Source organism: Macaca nemestrina, chromosome X, assembly GCF_043159975.1.
Source record: "Macaca nemestrina isolate mMacNem1 chromosome X, mMacNem.hap1, whole genome shotgun sequence".
NCBI classification, from domain to species: Eukaryota; Metazoa; Chordata; class Mammalia; order Primates; family Cercopithecidae; genus Macaca; species Macaca nemestrina.
In genome coordinates, this window is record NC_092145.1 from 154,728,299 (window position 1) to 154,751,219 (window position 22,921).

Sequence of the window (22,921 nt, forward strand, 5' to 3'; positions counted from 1 at the left end):
TTAAGAATTACTTCGTGTCCTGACCAGCTAGTTCTTGTAACTACCCATAAGAAAGCTCATAAGGAATGTCACATTGGTTCTGAAACAATATCATCTCTTTTACTGATGGAGAGTGGTATGTTTTTCTTTTTTTTTTAAAAATAGGGAACAGTGTGCTGAGATGGAAAAAAAAAATCAAGTAGGTTTCCAGGGAGGCATTTTTAAAGGCACCATCTCAGAAGGACGAGGCAATGGTAAGTATCAGGAGTAGTTACTGGCGAGTCCAGCATGGCAGTCAATGACTGTGTTCTGGACTGCACCGTTGGACTGGAGAACCACTGTGTGGCCAGGCTGTGGGCTCGGGCAGTTGTTCAAAACCCTGAACCTGGAGCTCAGACCAGAGGGCTGCCTGGGAGGCTCACTGTCATTCATTGTAACCCTAAAAACCTCATCTTTCCTTGAGCCTGAGTGTTCCTATCTGATCAGAGCTTAGATGCAAGATTGGGAAGGAAGGTGATGGAGTTGGGGTCTGCCTGGAGGACAGCCCAGGTGAGTCATGGCTGGGTGGGCTGTAGGTCCATTCTCACCGCCTGATTTTTCTAAGGGGAAACAGATCCACAAGGGAGGGGCAGTTCCAGATCATTGGCCACACTTATGGGAACCTGTGCTGCTGTTACGCAGGCCCCTTCATTCTGTTTGCATGCTCTCCTTGTAACCCCTGGGCCTACCAGGACGCCAGGGTGTCTGTTGGAAGAGGCATCCAAGAAGGATCTTTAGGCTGCAGGATGGAAGCACACGCCACAGCATGAACTTAGGTAGATAGTTTATTCATTACCTTTTAATATCTTCCTCTTTCTTTGCTGTCAAACATGGGTAATAAAATACCTAACCTGTCACATTATAAGAAGTAATTGAGGCCAGGCACAGTGGCTCACGCCTGTAATCCCAACACATTAGGAGGCTGAGGAGGGAGAATCACTTGGGTTCAGGAGTTCGAGACCAGCTTGGGCCACACAGTGAGACTTCATCTCTACAAAAAATTTAAAACTTAGCCAGACATGGTGATGCACACCTGTAGTCCCAGCTACTTGGGAGGCTGAGGTGGAAGGATCACTTGAACTCAGGAGTTTGAGACTGTAGTGAGCTGTGATTGCTCCACTGTACTCTAGCCTGGCCAACAAAGCGAGACCCTGTCTCAAAAAAAAAAAAAAAATATTGGGTGAAAACAATGTCTATGAAACGCTCAGTGCCTGGTGATGTCTAAGGAATGCCCAAACTTTCTAGATAAGGGGTAGGGGATGCACGGGATGAGAGTCCCATCGTACGAGCATGAATGGGAACTCATCACTATTGCTGAAAGTGCCTGATCCAGAATTAAAATACTTCAACAGAAAATTCAGAGGAAACTTTAGAATGCTGAAAAATGCCATATCAGTCAGTCTTACTGGTTAATTGGCTTTTCTGAAGTACATACACACTTCTTTTTTTTTTTTTTTTTTTTTTTTTTTTTGAGATGGAGTCTCACTCTTTCATCCAGGCCATACTGCAGTGGCATAATTTCAGCTCACTGCAACCTCTGCCTCCCAGGTTCAAGTGATTCTCCTGCCTTAGCCTCCCAAGTAGCTGAGATTACAGGCACCCACCACAACGTTCAGCTAGTTTTTGTATTTTTAGTAGGGACGAGGTTTTACCATGTTGGCCAGGCTGGTCTTGAACTCCTGACCTCAGGTGATCCGCCTTCTTTTGCCTCCCAAAGTGCTGAGATTACAGGTGTGAGCCACCATGCCCTGCCCACTCAGCTAATTTTTGTATTTTTGGTAGAGGCAGGGTTTCACCATGTTGACCAGGCTGGTCTCGAACTCCTGACCTCAAGTGATCCACCTGCTTTGGCCTCCAAAAGTGCTGGGATTACAGGCGTGAGCCACTGTGCCCAGCACACACTTCACTTTGGATCAAGCCCTTTAGAGCATCTGAGCTTCTTTTCTAGTCCCTTACTCCACCCAGGCAATCCCAAGCCTGGTGCCTTCCTACCTCCAGCCTTTGATTTATGCTATTCTGTCTGCCTGTGTGCAACATTTCCTTTCCCTCCTTACTGAAATTCTACCCATCCTGTGTTGCATGAGTTGATGAATAATTTTGAAAAAATAATTATTAGTAATCATTAACCTCTACTGACTTATTTCATTGATGCATTTTTTCAGCCTGGTTAAACCAAGTCTAGCAGTGCTTTCGGATTACTTTGGTGGTGAAAATTGTTTACTTTAAAAAAAAAATTGAAACAAACAAAAGTAGAAAGCAGTGGTTTCTAGCTCATTTGGAGTGTCCAATGTGACATGCTTGGAAATTTAGGATTTTTAAATAATTGTCTGTTCCTCCTCATGGCCACAGTTTGGGGTACATCTCATAAAGTAGAAAAACACAAATGAAGGTCAGCTCTCTGACTCACTGTATGTAAACCTCTCAGAAATTCACCCTTGGCTGCACTGCTCACTAGAAGTCCATTTTCTTCTAGAGTAAACATTTGCAATGATCAAAAAGTCCATCTTGGGCCATCTGAATGACCCCCACATCTCATTTTACCCTTTTTGTTTGTAGCCCCTGCAGAGTGGGGGGGTTCAAAATATCAGACAGGTGCTACTAGTACAGGCAGAGGGGACACTCAGACCATGAGATCTTTCTCACTGTCTGGACATTAGAAATAGAGCAGAGCCCAAGGAAAAGATATGGGTAGAATACTTTTGTGATATACAGCTGTGAGGCCATGTTAGTGGAGATACTTCACAATTGAAAATCTGGACCCTTCCCCACAAATTCAAATTTTAGAAAGGTTCATCTGATGCTTTCATACATTTCAAGTAAATGGCTGTGTCTTTTCATGGTTCAGCTGCAAATCTGAAGTCTTTACAATTTGATTGCTTAAATATTGGTTACTGACAAATTTTCTTATTAATTTGATGTTGTAGCTTCCAAACTTTTGTCAAAATTTAGACCACAAAGGCCATTTGAGTATCTGTTTAATGATTGCCAGATAATTTTCCTATCCATGGTTTTCTCTTTATAGAATAAAACTTCAGTATTTTTCCTTAATTCTAGAAGATTGTCAAGGTCATGTCCTTTATGGAACTCTTGTTTCCAAAGAAAGTTGATTTTTAAACATCTCTCCATATTTCCTGCCATAAACAAATACCAGCTTTTGTTTTTCAAAGATAATTTGTAATTTATAAAGAAAGATTAATACTGTCCCACCTCCCCCATTTGATCCTTAACATACAAATTGGAAGAAAATCATATTTGGAAAAATGATTGATCAGCTGTTTGCTATTTTTATCTAGTATAGATTTATTTGTCTTATCAAAGGTAAAACGAATAAAGGTACACATCATTTTTCATCAGCATATACAGCTAAATAATCAATAATGATACATTATGGTTGGCTCCTGAATCATTCAACTTTCTTCTTTTTTCCATTTTCTTTTTTTTTCAACCTGGACGAGTCTTAATAAATAATCAAGGCCTGAAGTCTGAGAAATATTTGTCTTCTCTCTCACACCTACAGCCTTTGGAACAGGAACCCAATGCAGTTTTGGTTGTAATCATTTCAGTAGCTGCAGTGCAAAGAACATTCAGTTTAATATAATCAGACGTCCTAGTTCCAAGGAGAAGCAGTAGTAACAGGTCTGGCATCAGGCTCAGAGCTATAGACGACTCAAAGCTTATAATATGATAGACTCACTTTATGAAACCCAAAGGTAACATTATATAAAGTGCACAATCATGAGAAAGAAATGAGAACTTCTGAACCTAGGACTTTTTTTTATTGTTTTACCATATGCATTTAGGTTCAATCTACATTTGAAACCACTGGGCATTATCAGCATGTCTCTGCAAGAGTCAGCTACTGCTTTTGCTTAATTGGTGGCTGCATTTTCTCTTAAGGGGGAATGCTTTGGAGTGCGTTTTCCTGATAATTTGGAGGGGTCTTTGCTGAATGGTGATCCTAGGTTGGAATTTCCTACATTGTACACCAAGAATCAGTTGGCTGGATGAAAAACAAGTGACAAAGGGTTTTTCCTTTCCCAGTATTCTTAAAATTCTCAGTAAGAACTGAAGGTATCATGACTCTTCAGTGACGTCGGTTGTACTTGAGGAGGGGTACAGGATTTCATGGAAACACCCACAAGCCTGATAGTGAGGACATCTATGCTGTAATCCAGGTCTGCTGCTAATTAGTTGTTTGCAATTACTAGGTTTTTGGTATGTTTAAAGACTGCAGAGACATGCATTCATTCCTTTTCACTATGAAGAATGTGTGAATGTAAATTAAGAACCACAGCTAGCTCAGAAGTACAAATAATTCGTGAAGCTTATTTAATACTTGAAAATTTCAATTTAGGCCAGTTCATTCAACTTTTCTATATACAATTGACTGAACACTTTCTGGTTTTGTAATCCCTGTTAAGAAAAATTCTTTGCAATGGATTTTCATGATAGTCTGGATAGTCTTAGTGATCTTATGTTAGAATTTATTTTATTGCCAGTATGACTTAGTCCAATTCAAAACTGATGATCACGAAAAATTCCTTTCATGGCATTCCTGAAAACATAATTTTTAAGTCAAGGGATGAAGGGGTGAACTAGGAAATTGGAAAGTCAGTATTATATGGAACTGAATTTGTGAGTATGTTGAAGATTCTGATGATCAGGGTAATTCTAGGGGCCTGTAAGTTCGAACATTGAGATTGTTGATACTAAGTTCTGAACATATATTACCCAAATGAATCTTACATTAAACATTTTGTGATTTCAAAGGACTTAGAGTAGTTATGCAAATCGGTGTGGTGCAGCAACTACAGTATAACCTTCAGATGTTAGGGAATCAACGACTGGGAAATAAAAGGACAGTATTTGAATGTTATTACAAAGACACCTATGATTCTTGAAGGTGATTTCAAAGGCAGACAATGGGGTTAATTGTGATTGAAATACACGCTCAATCTCTATGATATGCTCCTTCCACTTAGAAAGTGGGATGAAAGCTCATCAATTGAAGAGTAATTGCCAAAAAAGATTTCTCCTCTATCTAGCTTTGGTGTATGTAGGAGTTAATCAGGGTATTTTGTCTGCTCGGAAATCAAAAGAGATGAACCGAGTTGTGCAGACATGGGGAAAATAAAGTTTAATATTTAGCTTTTAAAATTAGTACTTGATGGGCATTTAAAAAAGTGTACAATTATCAAAACTTCAATATCTAATCCTTTTATGTAAACTATAGTGGATACATGGAAATACCAGGAGATGGGTGCTGGTTCTTGTTAACTTTTCTTTCTCTGTTAGCCACAAGAGTGCCTGTCCCATAGCAGTAAACTAATAAATATTTGCTAAATTAAGAAGTGGGAAGGGCGTTGTAGGTTATTGATCAAATAGAAATAAATATATTTTGTTGTTTATTCAAAAATTTCCCCGACTTAATTTTTTAAAAATGTAACCAAAGCTCACCTGTGTTTGTTTTGCCTCGAGTAAAAGATTATTTTATGTCAATTACCTTTTCATGCTGAGGCAACAGTTTCCCAGTTTCCCCATTCTGCTAAACTAATTTCCTGATTCCTCTTTCACCAGGGACCATTCCCTCCAAAATCCTACAAGGTGGGTCCATGACATCTGCTAGAGAAAAAGAGGGACATAGTGGAGCGATAGGATTCCCGTGGGCACTGACATACTGGCCTCTGAGGGTAGGAAGACTAATGCTTAGTACAGGAAAGAAGGGAAAGAAGGCCTTGGCGAGGACTGTTTTAACTCAGCATTTCTCAGAAGCTCCTTCAGTGGAGACTTCGCCGCGAACCTTCGCCCACCTTCTTCTAACGGCATTTCCTGCCTGTGGGGGCTCCACGCGGGACGTCACATCCGGCGATGCGTAGGGCATCGGGTGCGGAAATCTGTGCGTGCCTCCTGGCGCGTGCGTGCCTCCTGGCGCGTGCGTGCCTCCTGGCGCGTGCGTGCCTCCTGGCGCGTGCGTGCCTCCTGGCGCGTGCGTGCCTCCTGGCGCGTGCGTGCCTCCTGGCGCGTGCGTGCCTCCTGGCGCGTGCGTGCCTCCTGGCGCGTGCGTGCCTCCTGGCGCGTGCGTGTACGTACGCGTGCGTGTACGTACGCGTGCGTGTACGTACGCGTGCGTGTACGTACGCGTGCGTGTACGTACGCGTGCGTGTACGTACGCGTGCGCGCATTTACTGTGCGTTAGTACGTTGATTGGTGTGTGAATATATTTTCTTCCTTTCAACGATGAACCGCTACAGAATGACTGAAGTCTTTCAGGGCTGAAAGTTATGTTAGTTTTAGCTTGAATACGCTCAAATACGTATTTAATGCAGCAAACCTTTGAAATAGTTCGGAAAGCCGTTCTTTTCCCCATTCTTATTTCTTTGGTTACTGGCTTTGAATAGCAAACATTATTTTTCTATACTAAGAAATTTGAAAAGAAATTTTTAAGCCACTCTGACTAAAGAAGGTGGAGTTAGAGTTGATATTTCCTTTAAATTTGTAGAGAAAACAGATTTTCATATATTTTTATAGAGACAAGATACTGATGAAGGTGATATACAGTTAACATGATTTTTCTAAGATTTAATTAGATGGCAAATTTACAGTAATTATTAATATGTTAACTGCTTTTATTAAAAACCATCAATTCTGAATCCGCAATGACACAATCGGTGAGTAAGTTTTATGTCTTGTATCTGTATTTTTGCAGTGTTAAAATGTCAAGACGAAAACAAAGACTTTTAATATGATTTTTAAGGAACATTTTCATTAAGTGGTGGTTTCTGATGCATATATTTGTCCATATACGTTTGTATTAGGAATTCTATGAATGCACGCACTACAACTCTTAAACACAGAGCGGGTTTAAAGCCTGTCATCTGGGGTGTATGGATGAATGGGGCATGGGAACACCCTTGAATTTTACATGTAAAATTTATGTGCACCAGGGAAAGATTCAGTGGCCTTCAACAACACAAGAAGCTGCAGCTGGCTCACATGGGTTTTCATTGGTGGCCTCTAGCTGCTCAAGTGATGGATTCTGGTTGCTGGTTGATCTCTCTTAGGGCTAAGGTTCATTATTGCACAGATTGATCTTGGAGAAACATCTTGACTGTTTTTTTCACACTCCAATCCATTTGTTTCATGATCTAGAAGAAGGGAACGCTTGATTAAGTACAAACAATTATTGCGATTTTTATTCCGCTTCACTAAACTTTTTAATGAAGTGCATTTTGTACAGTTAAAACCAGGGAGTTCCTGGATTCTATTTTTCGTGGGAATTTTTGAGAGAAGTAATTCTGACTCAGTATGCTTCCTTGGAGTGGATAATTAATATCAATGGGGAATGGAGTTGTTTTCTCTTTCTCTGGCATGTTGTTCTCTGCCACACCTGGCATGCTGTGGACCTGTAGTAAATATTAACTAAATATATTTTAGACACAGATGATTAAGGATCTTTTGCTGAAAAACGTTCTCTTAATATATCTTTTATACTTCCATTTCCACAGTGCCTGCTGAAAACATGATTTTCAATTGTGTTTCTAAGTCTTGGTCGATTTAAGTGTGACATGGGGTGATGGGGAAATAGCAGTTAGGACTAAAGCAAGGTAGAAGGTAACATGATCCATGTAAATTGTGGTCAGTGCAAAGGCCTGGAACAGTGGTCACTCTTTCCTGTCCATGAACTTTTGTGCTGTTCCTCTTTGTCTACAGTTTAAAATATAGATAAGGAAATGTCATGCTGCCAAGTATGTATCACAGTGCAGGCCACGTAGAAGATGCTTTATATGTGTTGGATGCAGGCCAGTGTTCTCAACTCAGCAGTTTCAGGGGAAGTGAAACAAGCCCTCGCTGGAAACCAGTAACCTTAAGGTCTAAGTCCTGGCTGAGCAGTCCAAATGGGTTCCCTAACCTTTTGCCCATCCCCTCAGCTAAGAAGAGCAGGCAGTGCCCCAGGGCAATGCTGGTTTTGTCCAGCTCTCAGAAGGTGCTGTTCTTTGCCTATGCTCTCCTGTGTATTGGTCCAAAGCCCACCAACTTCTTGAGTGGAGTTCCTTCACGTTCTGTGGAAAACCTGTGGTGCTTTAACATTGGATGGGAAGACTAAGTTATTTTGGGTTCTGGGCTATGTTAGTCATGTTTTGGTAAAGGAAGCATTCTGTTTTCACCAGGGGATGAGTAGGTATCATTTTCCTTCTTGAGTTTTGCAAACCTGGGTGGAGAAGAAAACCAGTGCGATGTCTTATGGATTTTTTTTTTTTTTAATAGGAGATAGCAACTTGGAAGCAATTGAATGTTGAGTATAAGAGATTTCCCCCCCCGCATTTGTTCTGATCTCATATATATGCACAGAAAAATATAAGTTGTTTAGCATTGACTTATCTGTAATTAAGTCTTCTAAATGGACTACTGTTTTAGCTGCTGTAGTTTCTTCTCGATTACTTGGAAAATTTAAACCTTCCTTGGGGAATGTTTAGTCTTTCACTTGTCCTTTTAATGGCAATTGATTGGATTGTTCAAATTATGCTGTTCTGGGAAGAAGTTAACCATTAAAATCTGGCACAGTAATAAGCAAATGGCATCAGGTAAACGAAAAGAACAGCACACTATGTCCAGTGATATGTGTCTTCACTAATTTCTTACCTTTCAAAAGTTGAAGGTTCTAATCAAGGTAAACTGTAAAATGGAGTATTTGCCAGCTACAGATTTTAAAGTTCATAAAAGGTAGTTTTTTGATAGCGTTTATTACTACTATTTCCATTTAGTCTTTTATAATAATTAGTTAAAAATCTCAACTAATTTAATTCTTTTGATAAGATATCATGGGTTGTATTTTTTCAATGTTTAAGTCAGATACTTGCTTAAAAATCAGTTAATTAACTGAGAGTGAATAATTGTCACTTACTATTTTATATTTGAAATATTAGGTTATAGTTTAAACATTTTACTTAAAGTACAACTGGAATACTGGGCACATTTTGCTAACGCTCAGTGTTTTCAGATGTTTTTAAAATCATCACCATTTCTATGGTTAAGTCTTAGAACAACTCTCTGAAATAATGTGGCATTAACCATCTGAGAAAATAATTAAAAGAGATAAAATAGTAGCACATGAGTTGGGATTCCTTGACTATCCAACCAGAACATTACTGATTTTAGGAAACATTCTATTTAATCTAATTATCCTTCAAAGCAAGTGGACCTTTGACGTGATCTTCAACAGCAATGCCATCTTGTTTTTGTGTAGTTGAAGATCAGTTCATTGATCTTATGTCTCAGGAAGAAATTGCAGTATTTATTTTTCTTTTTTCTTTCTTTCCTTTTTTTTTTTTTTTTTTTTGAGACAGAGTCTTGCTCTGTCACCCAGGCTGGAGTGCAGTGGCGTGATCTTGGCTCACTGTAAGCTCTGCCTCCCAGGTTCATGCATATTTCCTGCCACAGCCTCCCAAGTAGCTGGGACTACAGGCGCCCACCAACACGCCTGGCTAATTTTTGTATTTTTAGTAGAGACGGGGTTTCACCGTGTTAGCCAGGATGGTCTCGATCTCCTGATCTCATGATCTGCCCACCTCAGCCTCCCAAAGTGTTGGGATTACAGGCGTGAGCCACAACGCCCGTCCAGTATTTCTTTTCTTGGTGTTTAAAAGGTTAAACTGCTTTGGAAAGAAATTTCAAAATGATTTGGCTTTTCAAGGCTTAGAAAGCAAACTCCAGCTCTAATAGTATATGCTTTTTTTCTACAAATGTTTTCCTCTAGATGCTTATAGAGAATTGTTTCAATTGATTTCTTTCTGATGTCTTCTATATTTGGAAATGCAGTCGTTCACATCTAATGGACACTTTCTAGCAGCCGTGTTTCATCCCTGCTGTATACTTCTTAACTAGGATTCCAGAAGGAGCAGTCACATTTGTTTTTCCTTATTTTCCACTCCTTCCCCAACATGTTCATGTTCTCAGCTGTAACACATAATCACAAACAATGGTTTGAAGAACACCCATTAATAAACATGGTTCTGGAGGCCACTTTCTGAAATGGACCTGGTGGAGCTACAATCGATGTGTCAGAATCTATCTCCTTGTCTTTTTCCCCCTGGAGGCTACCCGCATTCCTTAGCTGTTGCGGCAGGCACATCTCCCTCTCTGACTCCGACCCTCCTGCCTCCCTCTTATAAGTGCCCTTGTCATGCCACTGGGCTCGCCCAGCTAACCCAGGACCATCTCTTCATCTCAGCATCCTTAACTTAATCACATCTGCAAAGTCCCTTTGCCGTGAAAGGTCACATATTCACAGACTCTGGGGATTAAGATGTGGACAGCTTTGGGGACAGTGCATTATTCAGCCTCAGGATGCTGTGATTGTATGATTGATGCATGTCAGGGGTCATCTCATCTGGCCTCTGCAACATCTTTCTGCCTCTTGACACCTTTCCTGGGATGCCTTCCTCAACGTCTTTGACAACACTCTTGTTTTCCTTTTTTCTCCCTGATGGCTGCTTTTCTCTTTGTTTTCCTTCTTCCCTTGTCTCTTTCCCTCCTCCTTGCTCCATCTCCCTTGGGAATCCGATTGTACATTGTATACTTGATGGAAGGTATGTTAGGAATATTTTCAAGTGTGTGACCAAAGACTGATGGCCAGTGAAATGGTCTTGGGTGATTTGGCCCTAAGTTCCCTTTTCTATCCCAATTCATGACATCTGTCTACATACCCTGTGTCTCAGTCATGTTGAAGGACACAGAACCTTTTGATACCAGCAGTGTTCAGCCATAGACCTCCGTGTCACTGTTCTTGCTATCTTCCTCCCTTCCTGACTTTTCTCCCTGCAGTGGATGTCTTAATGATTCCGCATTCACCTGAAGGTCATTTCTCAAGGGAGCCTTCCATGACCTGCTCCCCCTCTATAATCATGTATCCAAAAGAGTACCTCCATTATAACCCTCTTTCCTCTCTTGTTAATTTAAATGTCTTACTTCTCTACCAGACTAAAAATTCCCCTGAATACAGGAAATATCTTACGTTATTGTAGTCACCACTCCATCTAATGCAGTGCCCCACTGCTATGGTTTGAATATCCCCTCCAAAACATATGTTGAAACTTAATTCTCAGTGTGGCAGTATTAAGAGGTGGGCCTTTAAGAGGTGATTGGATAAAGGATTAATGGATTAATGTGTAAAAGGATTAATTGGTTAAGAAGAAGAAGAGAGACCTGAGGTAGCCCTGAGCCCTCTGGCTATGTGATAACGTGGGCCACCTCAGAAATCAGCAGAGAGTACCTATTAGCAAGAACCTTCTCACCAGATGCAGCCTCTTGACCTTGGACTGCTCAGTCCCCAGAACTTTAAGAAATAAATTCCTTTTCTTTATAAATTACTCAGTTTCAGATGTTCTCTTATAAGCAGTGGGAAACAGGACTACTAAGACACACAGTCAAAAATTATTTATTAGATTAATGATATTACCATAAAATCATAGTAGTTAAATCTATGTTTAGAGATAGTTTCACTCCGTTTTAGTTTATCACTTTTAAATCTATGTATTCATGTTAGTTCCATGGTGTGAATGTCTGTGTGCATAGGTACAATTATAGTGTAATAGATTACTAAAGTAGTCATGAAACACTTGAGGGTTCTTTGTACCACCACTAAAATCTATTTACATCCATACACAACACTTGTCAAAAGAGGTAGAGAATTTCAGATGCCCTGAACTATCCTCATTCCCCACAGGCCTACCCTCATATTTCTGATAGCGGCTGATATACCAGGGAGACTGAAAATTAAGTTCCATCCTAAGCACAGAGACTTAGAGTTGCTGTCATTTAGAGTGAGAGAGAAGCAAGATATTGGTGCCTCCGAATGCAATATTGTTTTTCCCCAAAGAATGCTTTATCTTCACTTTACTTAAAGAAAAAAGCAGGGCAGGGCGGTGGAAATGAACTGATAACCTTGTCTGTGGATATAACTCTGCTCCAGGGAAGATACTAAAGGGTAATACTTTGAAAATAACATCAAGAAATGAAAGTTAACATAAAAAAAAAAAAAAGCACTGTCAGTACTTTAGGCTTTCCAAAGTCCTGTGGAGAGTGGCTTAACTGGAGTTTATGGCAACTCCCAGACATTTTTTTCTTAGTACAGTTCTGCCACTACTTTCTACGTTTATAAACAATGAACAGATGCATTCAGTGCTAGTTACCTAGAATCAACTCTCATACCCAGCATTACACTTGAACGTTGAATGTTGTATTAGTTTTTTCTTGCATTGCTATAAGAAAATACCTGAGGCTGGGTAATTTATAAAGGAAAGAGGTTTAATTGGTTCATGGTTCTGCAGGATGTACAGGAAGCATGGTGGCTTTTGCTTCTGTAGAGTCCTCAGGGAACTTAGAATCTTGGCAGAAGGTAAAGGGGGAGCGAGCTTTCTCACATGGCTGGAGCAGGAGGAAGAGAGAGAAAGGGGCAAGGTGCTGCACACTTTTAAACAAACAGATCTCGGCCGGGCGCGGTGGCTCAAGCCTGTAATCCCAGCACTTTGGGAGGCCGAGACCGGCGGATCACGAGGTCAGGAGATCGAGACCATCCTGGCTAACACGGTGAAACCCTGTCTCTACTAAAAAAAAATACAAAAAACTAGCCGGGCGAGGTGGCGGGTGCCTGTAGTCCCAGCTACTCGGGAGGCTGAGGCAGGAGAATGGCGTGAACCCAGCGGGGCGGAGCTTGCAGTGAGCCGAGATCGCGCCACTGCACTCCAGCCTGGGGCACAGAGCAAGACTACGTCTCAAAAAAAAAACAAAAAAACAAAAAAAAAAAACAAAAAAAACAAACAAACAGATCTCATGAGAACTCTTCACTATACGGTACCAAAGGGGCCGATGCTAAACCATTCAAGAGAACTCCGTCCCCATCATCCAGTCTCCTCCCACCAGGCCCCACCTCCATCACTGGGAATTACAGTTCAACATGAGATTTGGATAGGGACACATTTTCATCTTAATTTGTATTTTGGTATGGTTTCATAGGAAAGATTTAAGTTGGTGCTCTCTCACGTGGAAATTCACTTAGAGCTTTTACTTGCTTGTTACTTGTTTTAAATCCTTTCCAACTGAACTGATTTATTAAAGGCATCTGTTTAATTTTCTGTGGCAAAACATGGTAAATGTACTAAAAACTAGAAGAGATCTTACTGCCTTGATATTAGTTTATTACTTGTTTATTAGGTGCCCTGAAAAGATAACTTTAGCACCCACTGCTTGCTAACCATCCTTGTCTTCAGCATCATTAGAAGAAAAGAAGGAGTAAGGAAATGTGCTTATGAAAAAAACAGAAGCTATGGCATCCCACATCATAGCCACATTAAGTCATGAATAGGCCGCCTGCTTCTCTGTCTTCTTTTTGCCAGTGGGTTGCACCCTAGCTTTGGTGGTGTCCTTATAACTTTACACTTGCCGTCTGGTCTTGAGAGAAGACCACTCTCTCTCTCTAGCGGCTGGACCTGAGAGATTGGGCTTCAGGTGGCAAATGGTCAGACTACTGAGAAAACTGAAAGCAGTGACAGCCATATAATATGGTGTGAACACCTTACGGATCAAACTGGGACATCATGGTCAGCACACACTCATCCAATTCTCAGACCAAGGCACTCCAGAAGCACACCATGAAATTCTGACATTTAGCTTTCCTCCTCTTAGGAATTCCATCAAAATTATATAAGTAGCACTATTCTAAATTTTAACCTACTATCATTTTAAAAAATGACTTATTACTCAAAGCCCCCACACTCATTGAAGCAGGTTGATATGGTAGAAAACGTAGAAAGCTCTAGCCCTTTGCAACTGGAGTGATCTTGATGCTAACACAATATGACCCAAAGCTTTGTCCTTTCTTCTTGGCTATATGAATATTTTCTAACTTTTGTGAACAAAATATGCCTCATTTTCCTCGTGATGGTGTTTCAAAATGAGTTGATGGGTGTTTTTCAGTTATTAGTGGATAGGAGCTCTCTTAGCTCAGTCCTTCGAAAGTTTGTGTTCGATGTTGTAGTTTTGTAAATTACCTCAATGTATGCATACACACATACTCCCCTACCTAAAAAGATCAATAATTCCTTCCTTCCTTCCTGCCTGCCTGCCTTTCTTTTTTTCAGGGTCTTGCTTTGTTGCTCAGGCTGGAGTGTAGTAGTACAATCACAGCTCACTGCAGCTTTGAGCTCCTGGGCTCAAGTAATCTTCCCATCTCACACCTCAGCCTCCCCTGGGACCACAGGCATGCACCACCACACCCAACTGATTTAAAATTTGTTTTTTTAAAGACACAGTCTTCCTATGTTGTTCAGGCTGGTCTCGAACTCCTGGACTCTAGTGATCCTCCCGTCTTGGGCTCCTTGGATTACAGGCATAAACCACCACGCCCAGCTACTTAGTATTTCTAGATTTTACTTTTAGCATAAGTCCGTGAAAGAAGTGTATTTCTCATGCTTTGTTGAACTGTGCACATCATGATATTGAAGGATTTGCACGATGGCTATGATGGTGGTTGTCACTGCACTACAATGCTTTTTTTTTGAAAACAAATGATGTATTCATTGTTCACTAGAATAGTCATACAGGCATTTGTTGCTTTAGAATTTGGAAACTTCTTTTTATATTCGTGGTTGTATTTCATTCTGCCAGCAGGTTAGGCAGATTCATCCTGTCCCACTTTCCAGTGGTAGAAACAGGTGTGAGGCAGTGAAGTAGTTGTTGGAAAATCACTGTGGTTTGCTTTCCAGGGGTTGTCTTGTCCACTGATTACTAAAGTATCATAACACATGGCGCCTTCCCACAAGGAGTTTAGAGTTTGAAAAGTCAATGTGTTAATGTACATAGGGGTGGGGGACCCACTTCCACTCAAAGCGAACATTGAGTCAGTTATCAGAGCTCAGTGGGTGAACACGAGAGCATTTAATTATCCTAAATTACTTTATATAATCTGTATATAGTAACTGCCTTTGTTATGATGCTACCTATCGTTTTTGGAGTCACAAGCTTTCGACCTTTGTCTAACTAAAAGGTGGATATCTGCATTTTGTATTAGGTGGTCTGGAAGCCATAGTAGTATTAGAAAGCACATAGGGAATGTTTTTGTCCATTTGGGCTGCTGTAAGGAAATACCTTAGACTGTGTAGCTTATAAACAACAGACATTTATTGCTCAATTCTGGAGGCTGGGAGTCCAAGATCAAGGTGCGGCGGATTCAGTGTCTGGTGAGGAACAACATCCTGGTTTGTAGGTGGTACCTTCTCCCTGTATCCTCACTTGGTAGAAGGGGTGAGGGAGCTGAGTTCCCTTTTATGAGGGCACTAATCCCATTCATGAGGCTCCAACATCATGAACTCATCGCCTCCCTAGGACCTCACCTCCTGATACCATCATCTTGGGGATCACAATTTCAACATAGGAATTTGGAGGGACACAAACATTCAGATCATAGCAGGGAGAGAGATGAGACTTGTCTAAATCCATGAAGCCATCTGGATTTTTTCAGTCTCAGTTCTACTTCCATGTTTTAATGTTGAGTTTTGAACTTTATTATTATTATTATTATTATTATTATTTATCCTGGTATTTTCAAAACTTTGTAGAGCTTTCATCATCAATATCAAACCTTTCACATTCAAAGGACATGATTATTTTGTGTGTGTAGTGTGTTGCTATTTGACAAATGAGTACAATTATAAATAAATCTTGACCGTCTTGATATAGGAAATAAATGCACGTGTCAAAATATACTATAATCAAAACAATGATGGGGCTGGGCGCAGTGGCTCATTCTTGTAATCCCAGCACTTTGGGATTACACCCGCTGAGGTGGGTGGATCACTTGAGGTCAGGGGTTCGAGACCACCCTGGCCAACATGGTGAAACCCCGTCTCTACTAAAAATATAAAAATTAGCCAGACATGGAGGTGCACTCCTGTAATTCCAGCTACTTGGGAGGCTGAGGCAGGAGAATCACTTGAGTCCAGGAGGCAGAGGTTGCAGTGAGTCAAGATGGTGTCACTGCACTCTAGCCTGGGCAACAGAGCGAGACTGTATCTTAACAAAACAATCAAACAAAAAGCAATGATGGATAGAATAGGATATTATTTAAATGAAAACTGTAAGGGGAATTGTATGCTCTCAAATATCATTATGCACAGTCTAATATTTTCCCTTTGTCACTGTACCTGTTAATTTGCTTCCTTAATTCAGAGTTATGTCTTTGGTTATTAGTTATAATATAGGCTGACAATTATGTAGCGTTTCTTCTGTGCTAGGACCTGTTCCAAGTACTTTTTATATTAACTCATTGGTCTCAACCACTCTACCTGATAGTTACCATTAGTATTAGTTTACTATCTGTGCTGCAGTAACAAGTTACTGCAGACTTAGTGGCTGCATACGGCTCTAGAGTTCAGAAGTCCAAAATGAGCCTGAGGAGGTGAAAATCAAGGTATCATCAGGACTCCATTCTTTTTGGAGGCTCAGAAGACAAAAATTTGTCTTCTTGAGGAGAGGACAAATTTCCCTGCCTTTTCCAGATTCTAGAGACTTCCTACTTTCCTCGGCTCATAAGTTCCTTTCTGCACCTTCAGTACCAGTAGATCGAGTCCTTCTCGTTCTGTCATCTTTCTGGTTCTTCCTCTTTTCTTTTTCCCTTTTCTGCTTATAAGGATCCTTGTGATTCTGCAGACCCACTGGATAACCTGGAATCATCTCCCAATTTCGAGGTCTGCTGACTGGGAACCTTAATTCCACCTGCCTCCTTCATTTGAATCCCTTTTCCATGTAAGGTCACACAAAGTCACAAGTTCTGGTATTAACACATGGGCATCGCGGGGTTGGGGGGGGGACCATTATTCTGCAGACCACACAGTTGTTATCTTCATTTTGCAGCCAATAAAGACAAATAGAGTTAAATTACTTACTCAGGGTTGTTGGGCTGCTAAGTGGTAGAGCCAGTTGAAATTAGGAGCTTACACAGGGAAGCTAGGCAGTGTTGTGGTCCAGGGCCTTGGCTCCCTAAAGGTTCAATGAAAAATCATGGAGACAAACAGTGACTTTTTACTGTCCACTCAACTGGATTGCACAGAGGGAGAGAGAGACCAGGAACCTGGCTGGCTGATGAGAAATTCTTACTCTTTTGCAAGCAGCGTGGGTTCCTGGGTTCTCTGCACTGTGGCTTTCAAAAGAGCAGAGCGGCTTTGGTGACCCCGCTCTCTGTGTCATAACTGTAGGGGCCAAGGCTCTTTACCCCCTAAAATGTTACTGAAAAATCACTGACTAGTCAGACTGATTAACAGCAGAAATGACATACAAACGTATTTGATGCAGATGCACAGGAGCCTTCGGAATGAAGATCCACCCTCCCAATGAGGTCCAGAAGCTTATACACCATCCTGAGGTTACAGAAAGAGTGTGGGCTTGGATCCCGGTAAAACAGGTGATGGGAGGGGGAGGAGAGGAATTCTGTTGAGGAGATTATTAGAACAGAGATTAACTTGTAAATAGTTCTCTTTGAAAATTAAATGATCCTTGGAGACACCCTCGAAAACTGTCTGCTCAGGTGTGGTCTTATCTTGTTGTTTTTTTTTTTTTTTTTTTTTTTTTTTTTTTTTTTTTTTCTGCAATAGATAATGATATAACAGGAAGGGGTTGAAAAACAATTATTCTCCTTGTGGGAGTCTGTGTCTCAGGCAAATAAAGAAACTTTAGCTTCTTTGGGAGATGGGCAGTGGGGAAGTCCAAGTCAGACAGACCTTGGACTTCTTTCTTCAGCTCAGCCTGTCAAAATGCCATATTTTGGGGTATTGGTTTCTGAGCCTCAGCAGGAGTCATGCATGCAGCTTTGCGGGATTCGGGGCTGGGCCATGGTAGGGCAGATTTTCCCCTGAGATCCTTGTGCATCCAAAATCAAGGTGCCTGTTCGCCTTCAACCTGAAGGAACTGACACAAGGCAATGAGTAGGAAATTAGGGGTAAAAATAATGAAACTGATATGTATATTAAACAACATTTCTCCAAAATACTAAGGTAGTCTGAAGAATTTAGAGTCAGATTTTTTCTGGAAAGAGCAGGCTTCAACTTCCTCAAAATCTAAATTTGTAGGTTTCTCTCCCCAATCCCCCACCCCACCCTGACCCTTGGTGATAATGACATTTTTCCTAAGTTGTCAGAAGAAAGAGACCTGGGATAATTATCCAAACTCAAGACATTTAGGGCATAGTTTGCTCAAGATTCATCAGGAAGTCTTCCAACCATGCTGCAAACACTTTATCTCATCAGGTCTTCACAAATGAGTTTATTGGTTCCATAAGCTTGTAAATCATATTTCCACAGACAATGGGAACTCTCTCAGTTATGACTTTTGTCTTGAAGACTGTAACTTTTATTTAAAATATTGTTTTGCGGATGTATTTTCTGAACTGAATTAAATTAAGAAGGGACAGATTTAGAGTCAGCAACCATTTCGTTTTATTAATGCTGCCAAGTATTTTTAAAAGAGTGCTAAGAGGCACAAGAAAATTTAAACCTTAATTAACATTGAGGGGTTTTATTGTTTAGTGTTTTCAGCCCCATTGCCTAGAATACCATAATACTAGAAAGAGACTTAATATCCTGGTCATGAAGAGCGCAGGGTTTAGGGAAAAAATACGTGCACATACATGTCTGTATATTTATACACACACACAAGCACACACACACGTATATATATATATACACGCACGCACACACACACACAGACACAGACGATCAGTGACTTATTGTGATGGTTCAACTAATGATTTTTCAACTTTATGATGGTGTGAAGGCAATACACATTGTAGATGAAAAAAGTCAAACTCTGTACAATATTTAAAGAGGTTTATTCTGAGGTAAATACAAGTGACCAAGGGTTGTGACACAGCCCCAAGAGATCCTGAGAACATGTGCCCAAGGGGATTGAGCATGATTTTATACATTTTGGAGGGGACAGAAGTTACGGGCAGACATTTATCAATACGTCCAAGGTGTCCAGTGGTTTGGTCCAGGAAGGTGGAAGAACTCGAAGCAGGGACTTCTAGGTTATGGGTGGATTCAAAGGTTTTCTAATTGGCAATTGGTCGAAAGAGTTAAGTTATCTAAAGATGTGGAATCAATAGAAAGGAGTGTCTGGGTTAAGAAAAGGGGTTGTAGCGACCAAGGTCTTATGCAGATAGTCTCATAGTTGGCTATCCTTAGAAGCAATAGATGGCAAAAGTTTTCCATTCATACCCTTGAAAGATGCTAGATGCTCAGCTAATCGCATCAACATCAGCAAAAGACCAGTCAAGGGAAGGGGATTCTCTACAGAATGTAGATTTTCCTTATAAGAGACAGCTTTGCGGGGCCATTTCAAAATATATCAAAGAAGTATATTTTGTGGTAAAATGCTTTGATTTCTTTTAGAGCCTGCTGTCTATCATGTGAGGCGATACCAGAGTCAGGTTGGAATTTGATATATATTTTTTGCCACCAAGAGTCTGTTTGGTTAGTCTTATTATCTCTGTTTTAATGTTAATGCTGGTCAACTGTGCCTGAGTTTCAAAGGGAGGAGTGTACAATGAGGTATGTCCAATCCCCACATCCCCTCATGGCCTGGACTGGTTTTTCAGGTTTACTTTGGAATGCCCTTGGCAGAGAGGGATTCCATTCAGTGAATTGGGGCCTTAGGGTTTTAATTTTGGTTTACAGCATTCACTAGAAATCCTCCTTCCAGTACCCATACAGTCATTCTAGTTTTCACTTTTAGTACAGGATTCAATAAGTTACATGAGATACTCAGTACTTTATTATAAATTAGGCTTTGTGTTGGATGCTTTTACCCAACTGTAGGCTAAAGTAAGTGTCCTGAGCACATTTGGAGTACACTAGGCTAGCTTTGCTGCTTGGTATGTTAGGTGTATGCAGTGCATTTTTGTCTTATGATATTGTCAACATATCATGGTTTTTTCAGACATAACCACCATTGCCATGCCAGGAACATATGTATGTATGTATGTATGTGTGTGTTTGTGTGTGTATATTATGTGTGTGTGTATGTATATATATGTGTGTGTGTGTGTGTGTGTGTGTGTGTGTGTATGCATCAACTCCTTGGACAGGTCTTAGCTTTTCAGAGGCTTGTTTTCTTCTTTGTAAAATGGGAACGGTGGTATTTCTCTCATGGAGTGACATTGTGAAGTAATTTAGAAAACCATGTATTCAACTGGAAACCCTCCTAGCATGTAATCATTGCCTGGAACATAATATCAATTTCTAGGGGACATAAATCCTTTGTTATTTATCACATTTCATAAAAGGAAGGAAGCTACTTTTCTTGAATTCCAAAACACATACGTGCATTGGGAATGAGAATGCACTTAGCAAAATGATCCCTCCAAGACAGTGACAATGTGTTTGCCAAAGGGATTAATTTGACCTATTTTTGCAATACTGTTTTTAACCTGGAAAACAAGAAATTGAGAGGAGGCACCTGGAAGTGCCCACTTCTCTGCAGATCAGCCAACTGGCATCAGTACTTTGGATAAGGATGGTTCATAGGGCAACACAGACTTATTGGTGTCTACATTCATGAAACACACATACCTGAGTAGCAAATCTTTACCTTTAAATAAGGTAATGTGTGTAGAACATCTTTGAAAGCTTAGACAAATGTAATATAGAATTGATGTTAAAGAAAATTACATCTGCTATCCTGTTTTCTCTTGTCTTTTCTCTGGATGTAAATGTTTTCCACATCTTTGCAACCTTTCTCGGCCTAAGCTCTCCTTCTGGGGAAAACATATAGGATTTGATTTTCTGTATATTTAATCCTAAAATTGGAAAGTTAATCCCACACCATCGTGGAGACAAACTTTTGAGTTTCTATTTGCAAATTTAGGGATATGGAAATTGTCAAATACTGCTGATGTATTTGTATAAGAGACCCAAGGACATGAGAACACCTGTAATTTTGAATATAGTATCTGGTATTGTCCCAAAATAGCTGTAATGCGTTGTTCTACTTTGAGAGGCGACTCTATTTAATAGTAGTTTGTCTTCAATACATTTCAAAGTCGGCTTTGTATTTCCTGCCTTATGGAGATGAAGGAAAGTAAGCAGTGCATCTAGTTAGATATATGGGTTCTTTTTTTTCACCCATGGTTCATTTGAATTTCACCATTTCACAAGTGATTGTGGATGGGAACATGCTAATGGTTATGGTGACTGTATTCACTCTTTCTTTGCTTTCATTTTTTAAAAAATTGAGACAGGGTCTCACTCTGTCGCCCTGGCTGGAGTGCAGTGGTGCCATCTCAGCTCACTGCAGCCTTGACCTCTTGGGCTCAAGCGATCCTCCCACCTCAGCCTCCTGAGTAGCCGGGACTACACATATACAGGCGTGTTTGTATATTTTTTAGTGATGGGATTTCACCATGTTGCTCAGCCTGGTCTGGAACTCCTGGGCTCAAGCAATCTGCCCACCTCGGCCTCCCGAAGTGCCAGGACTACAGGTGTAAGCCACCTCGCCCAGCCTTGCTTTGAGTTTTGGGGGTAGTGTACTTCGGTGTTATCACATCTAGTAGAATATTAGCATATTCATTGACTTTAGTTAGAGCTTAGTGGGAGCCCCATAACAATCAGTTACCTCACCTGTTCTCTAAAGGGATAAATGAGATTTTTTGCTTCATTTTCAGATTAGAGACTCTTGGCCAGAGTAGGAGCCCTAGAGGCCACACTGAGCCCTTCAGAAGAATGACGAACAGGAGAGTCACTGCTTGTGGTCTTGAGATAATTGGATGACAAACATAGAGGAAAGTGAGAGAGTTAATTGAGGAAAGTCTAGAACTATAGGTTGTCAAATGTATCCCATATCTTAACCCTCACTTCTTGTTCCATCTTACTTTTCTATGTAAGTTTTCACTTCTAGTTCTATTTCTTACTTAAAAATTGTGTTAATCACTGGTATTAGCAGCATCTTTGCCAGATAAAAAGGAAAAGCAAAAACAAATGCTATATGATGATATGTGGGAGAAAAGAATGTAATAGTACTTGAGAAATATTGAAACTGCTTATATACTACATGGCGTTGGGTAGTGTTTAATAAAATGATTATATTTCATAGACAGCATTTTTTCTACTTTGAGGCAGAAATATCGAGATAATTTTATACCATACTCATCCTTTTTCCTAACCATATCATTTAAAAAAATTCAGGTTAGAATTTGAGTGATTGTATTGCTGCTGTGCTGTTTTTCTCAGAGGAAAAATCATAGCAAATCATTTCAAAGACATGATGGAGAACATGATATTTCTCTATATCTAGGTTGGATTGAATGTTGTATTAGCCAAGGGAGAACTTCCTCTTCACCCACTGGAGGGTCGTGGAAAATCATGTCACAAAAGGAAGATTAATAGGAGAAAGCAATACATAGTTATTAAGTTGTAGATTTGTGTAACACAGGAGCCTTCAGAATGAGGACAGAATGAGTACACAAAGATACAGGGGAGACTGTCCAATTTTTTTTTTTTGATTTCAACTTTTATTTTAGATTTGGGGGTACATGTGCAGGTTTGCTACATGGGAATATTGCATGATGCTGAGGTATAGGGTACAATTGATCCCAATCAGTGGTGGTAAGCATGGTGACCACCAGCTAGTTTTTCAGTCCTCACCCTACTCCCTTCCCATTCTAGTAGTCCCCTGTGCCTATTGCTCCCATCTTTATTTCCATGTTTTCTCAAGCTCCCACTTATAAATGAAAACATGCAATATTTGGTTTTCTGTTTTTATGTTAATTCACTTAGGATAATGGCCTCCAGCCGTATCCATGTTTCTGCAAAGGACCTGATTTTGTTCTTTTTCATGATTGCATAGTATTCCGCAGTGCATA

At 40.4% G+C, this 22,921-nt stretch overlaps 1 protein-coding gene across 7 annotated transcripts in view; it reads left to right on the top strand.

Annotated features, from left to right (window-relative positions):
• Positions 1 to 22,921, top strand: part of LOC105478085 (neuroligin 4 X-linked) — a 348,124-nt gene that overhangs the window by 35,034 nt on the left and 290,169 nt on the right. The window contains exon 1 of one of the 7 annotated variants that reach the window (XM_011735055.3): positions 6,613 to 6,686. The exons of the other annotated variants lie outside the window; for them this stretch is intronic. The gene's annotated coding sequence lies outside the window, so the exon portion shown is untranslated. Of the gene's footprint in view, positions 1 to 6,612; positions 6,687 to 22,921 lie in introns of those variants that run through there. 7 annotated transcript variants of the gene reach the window in all.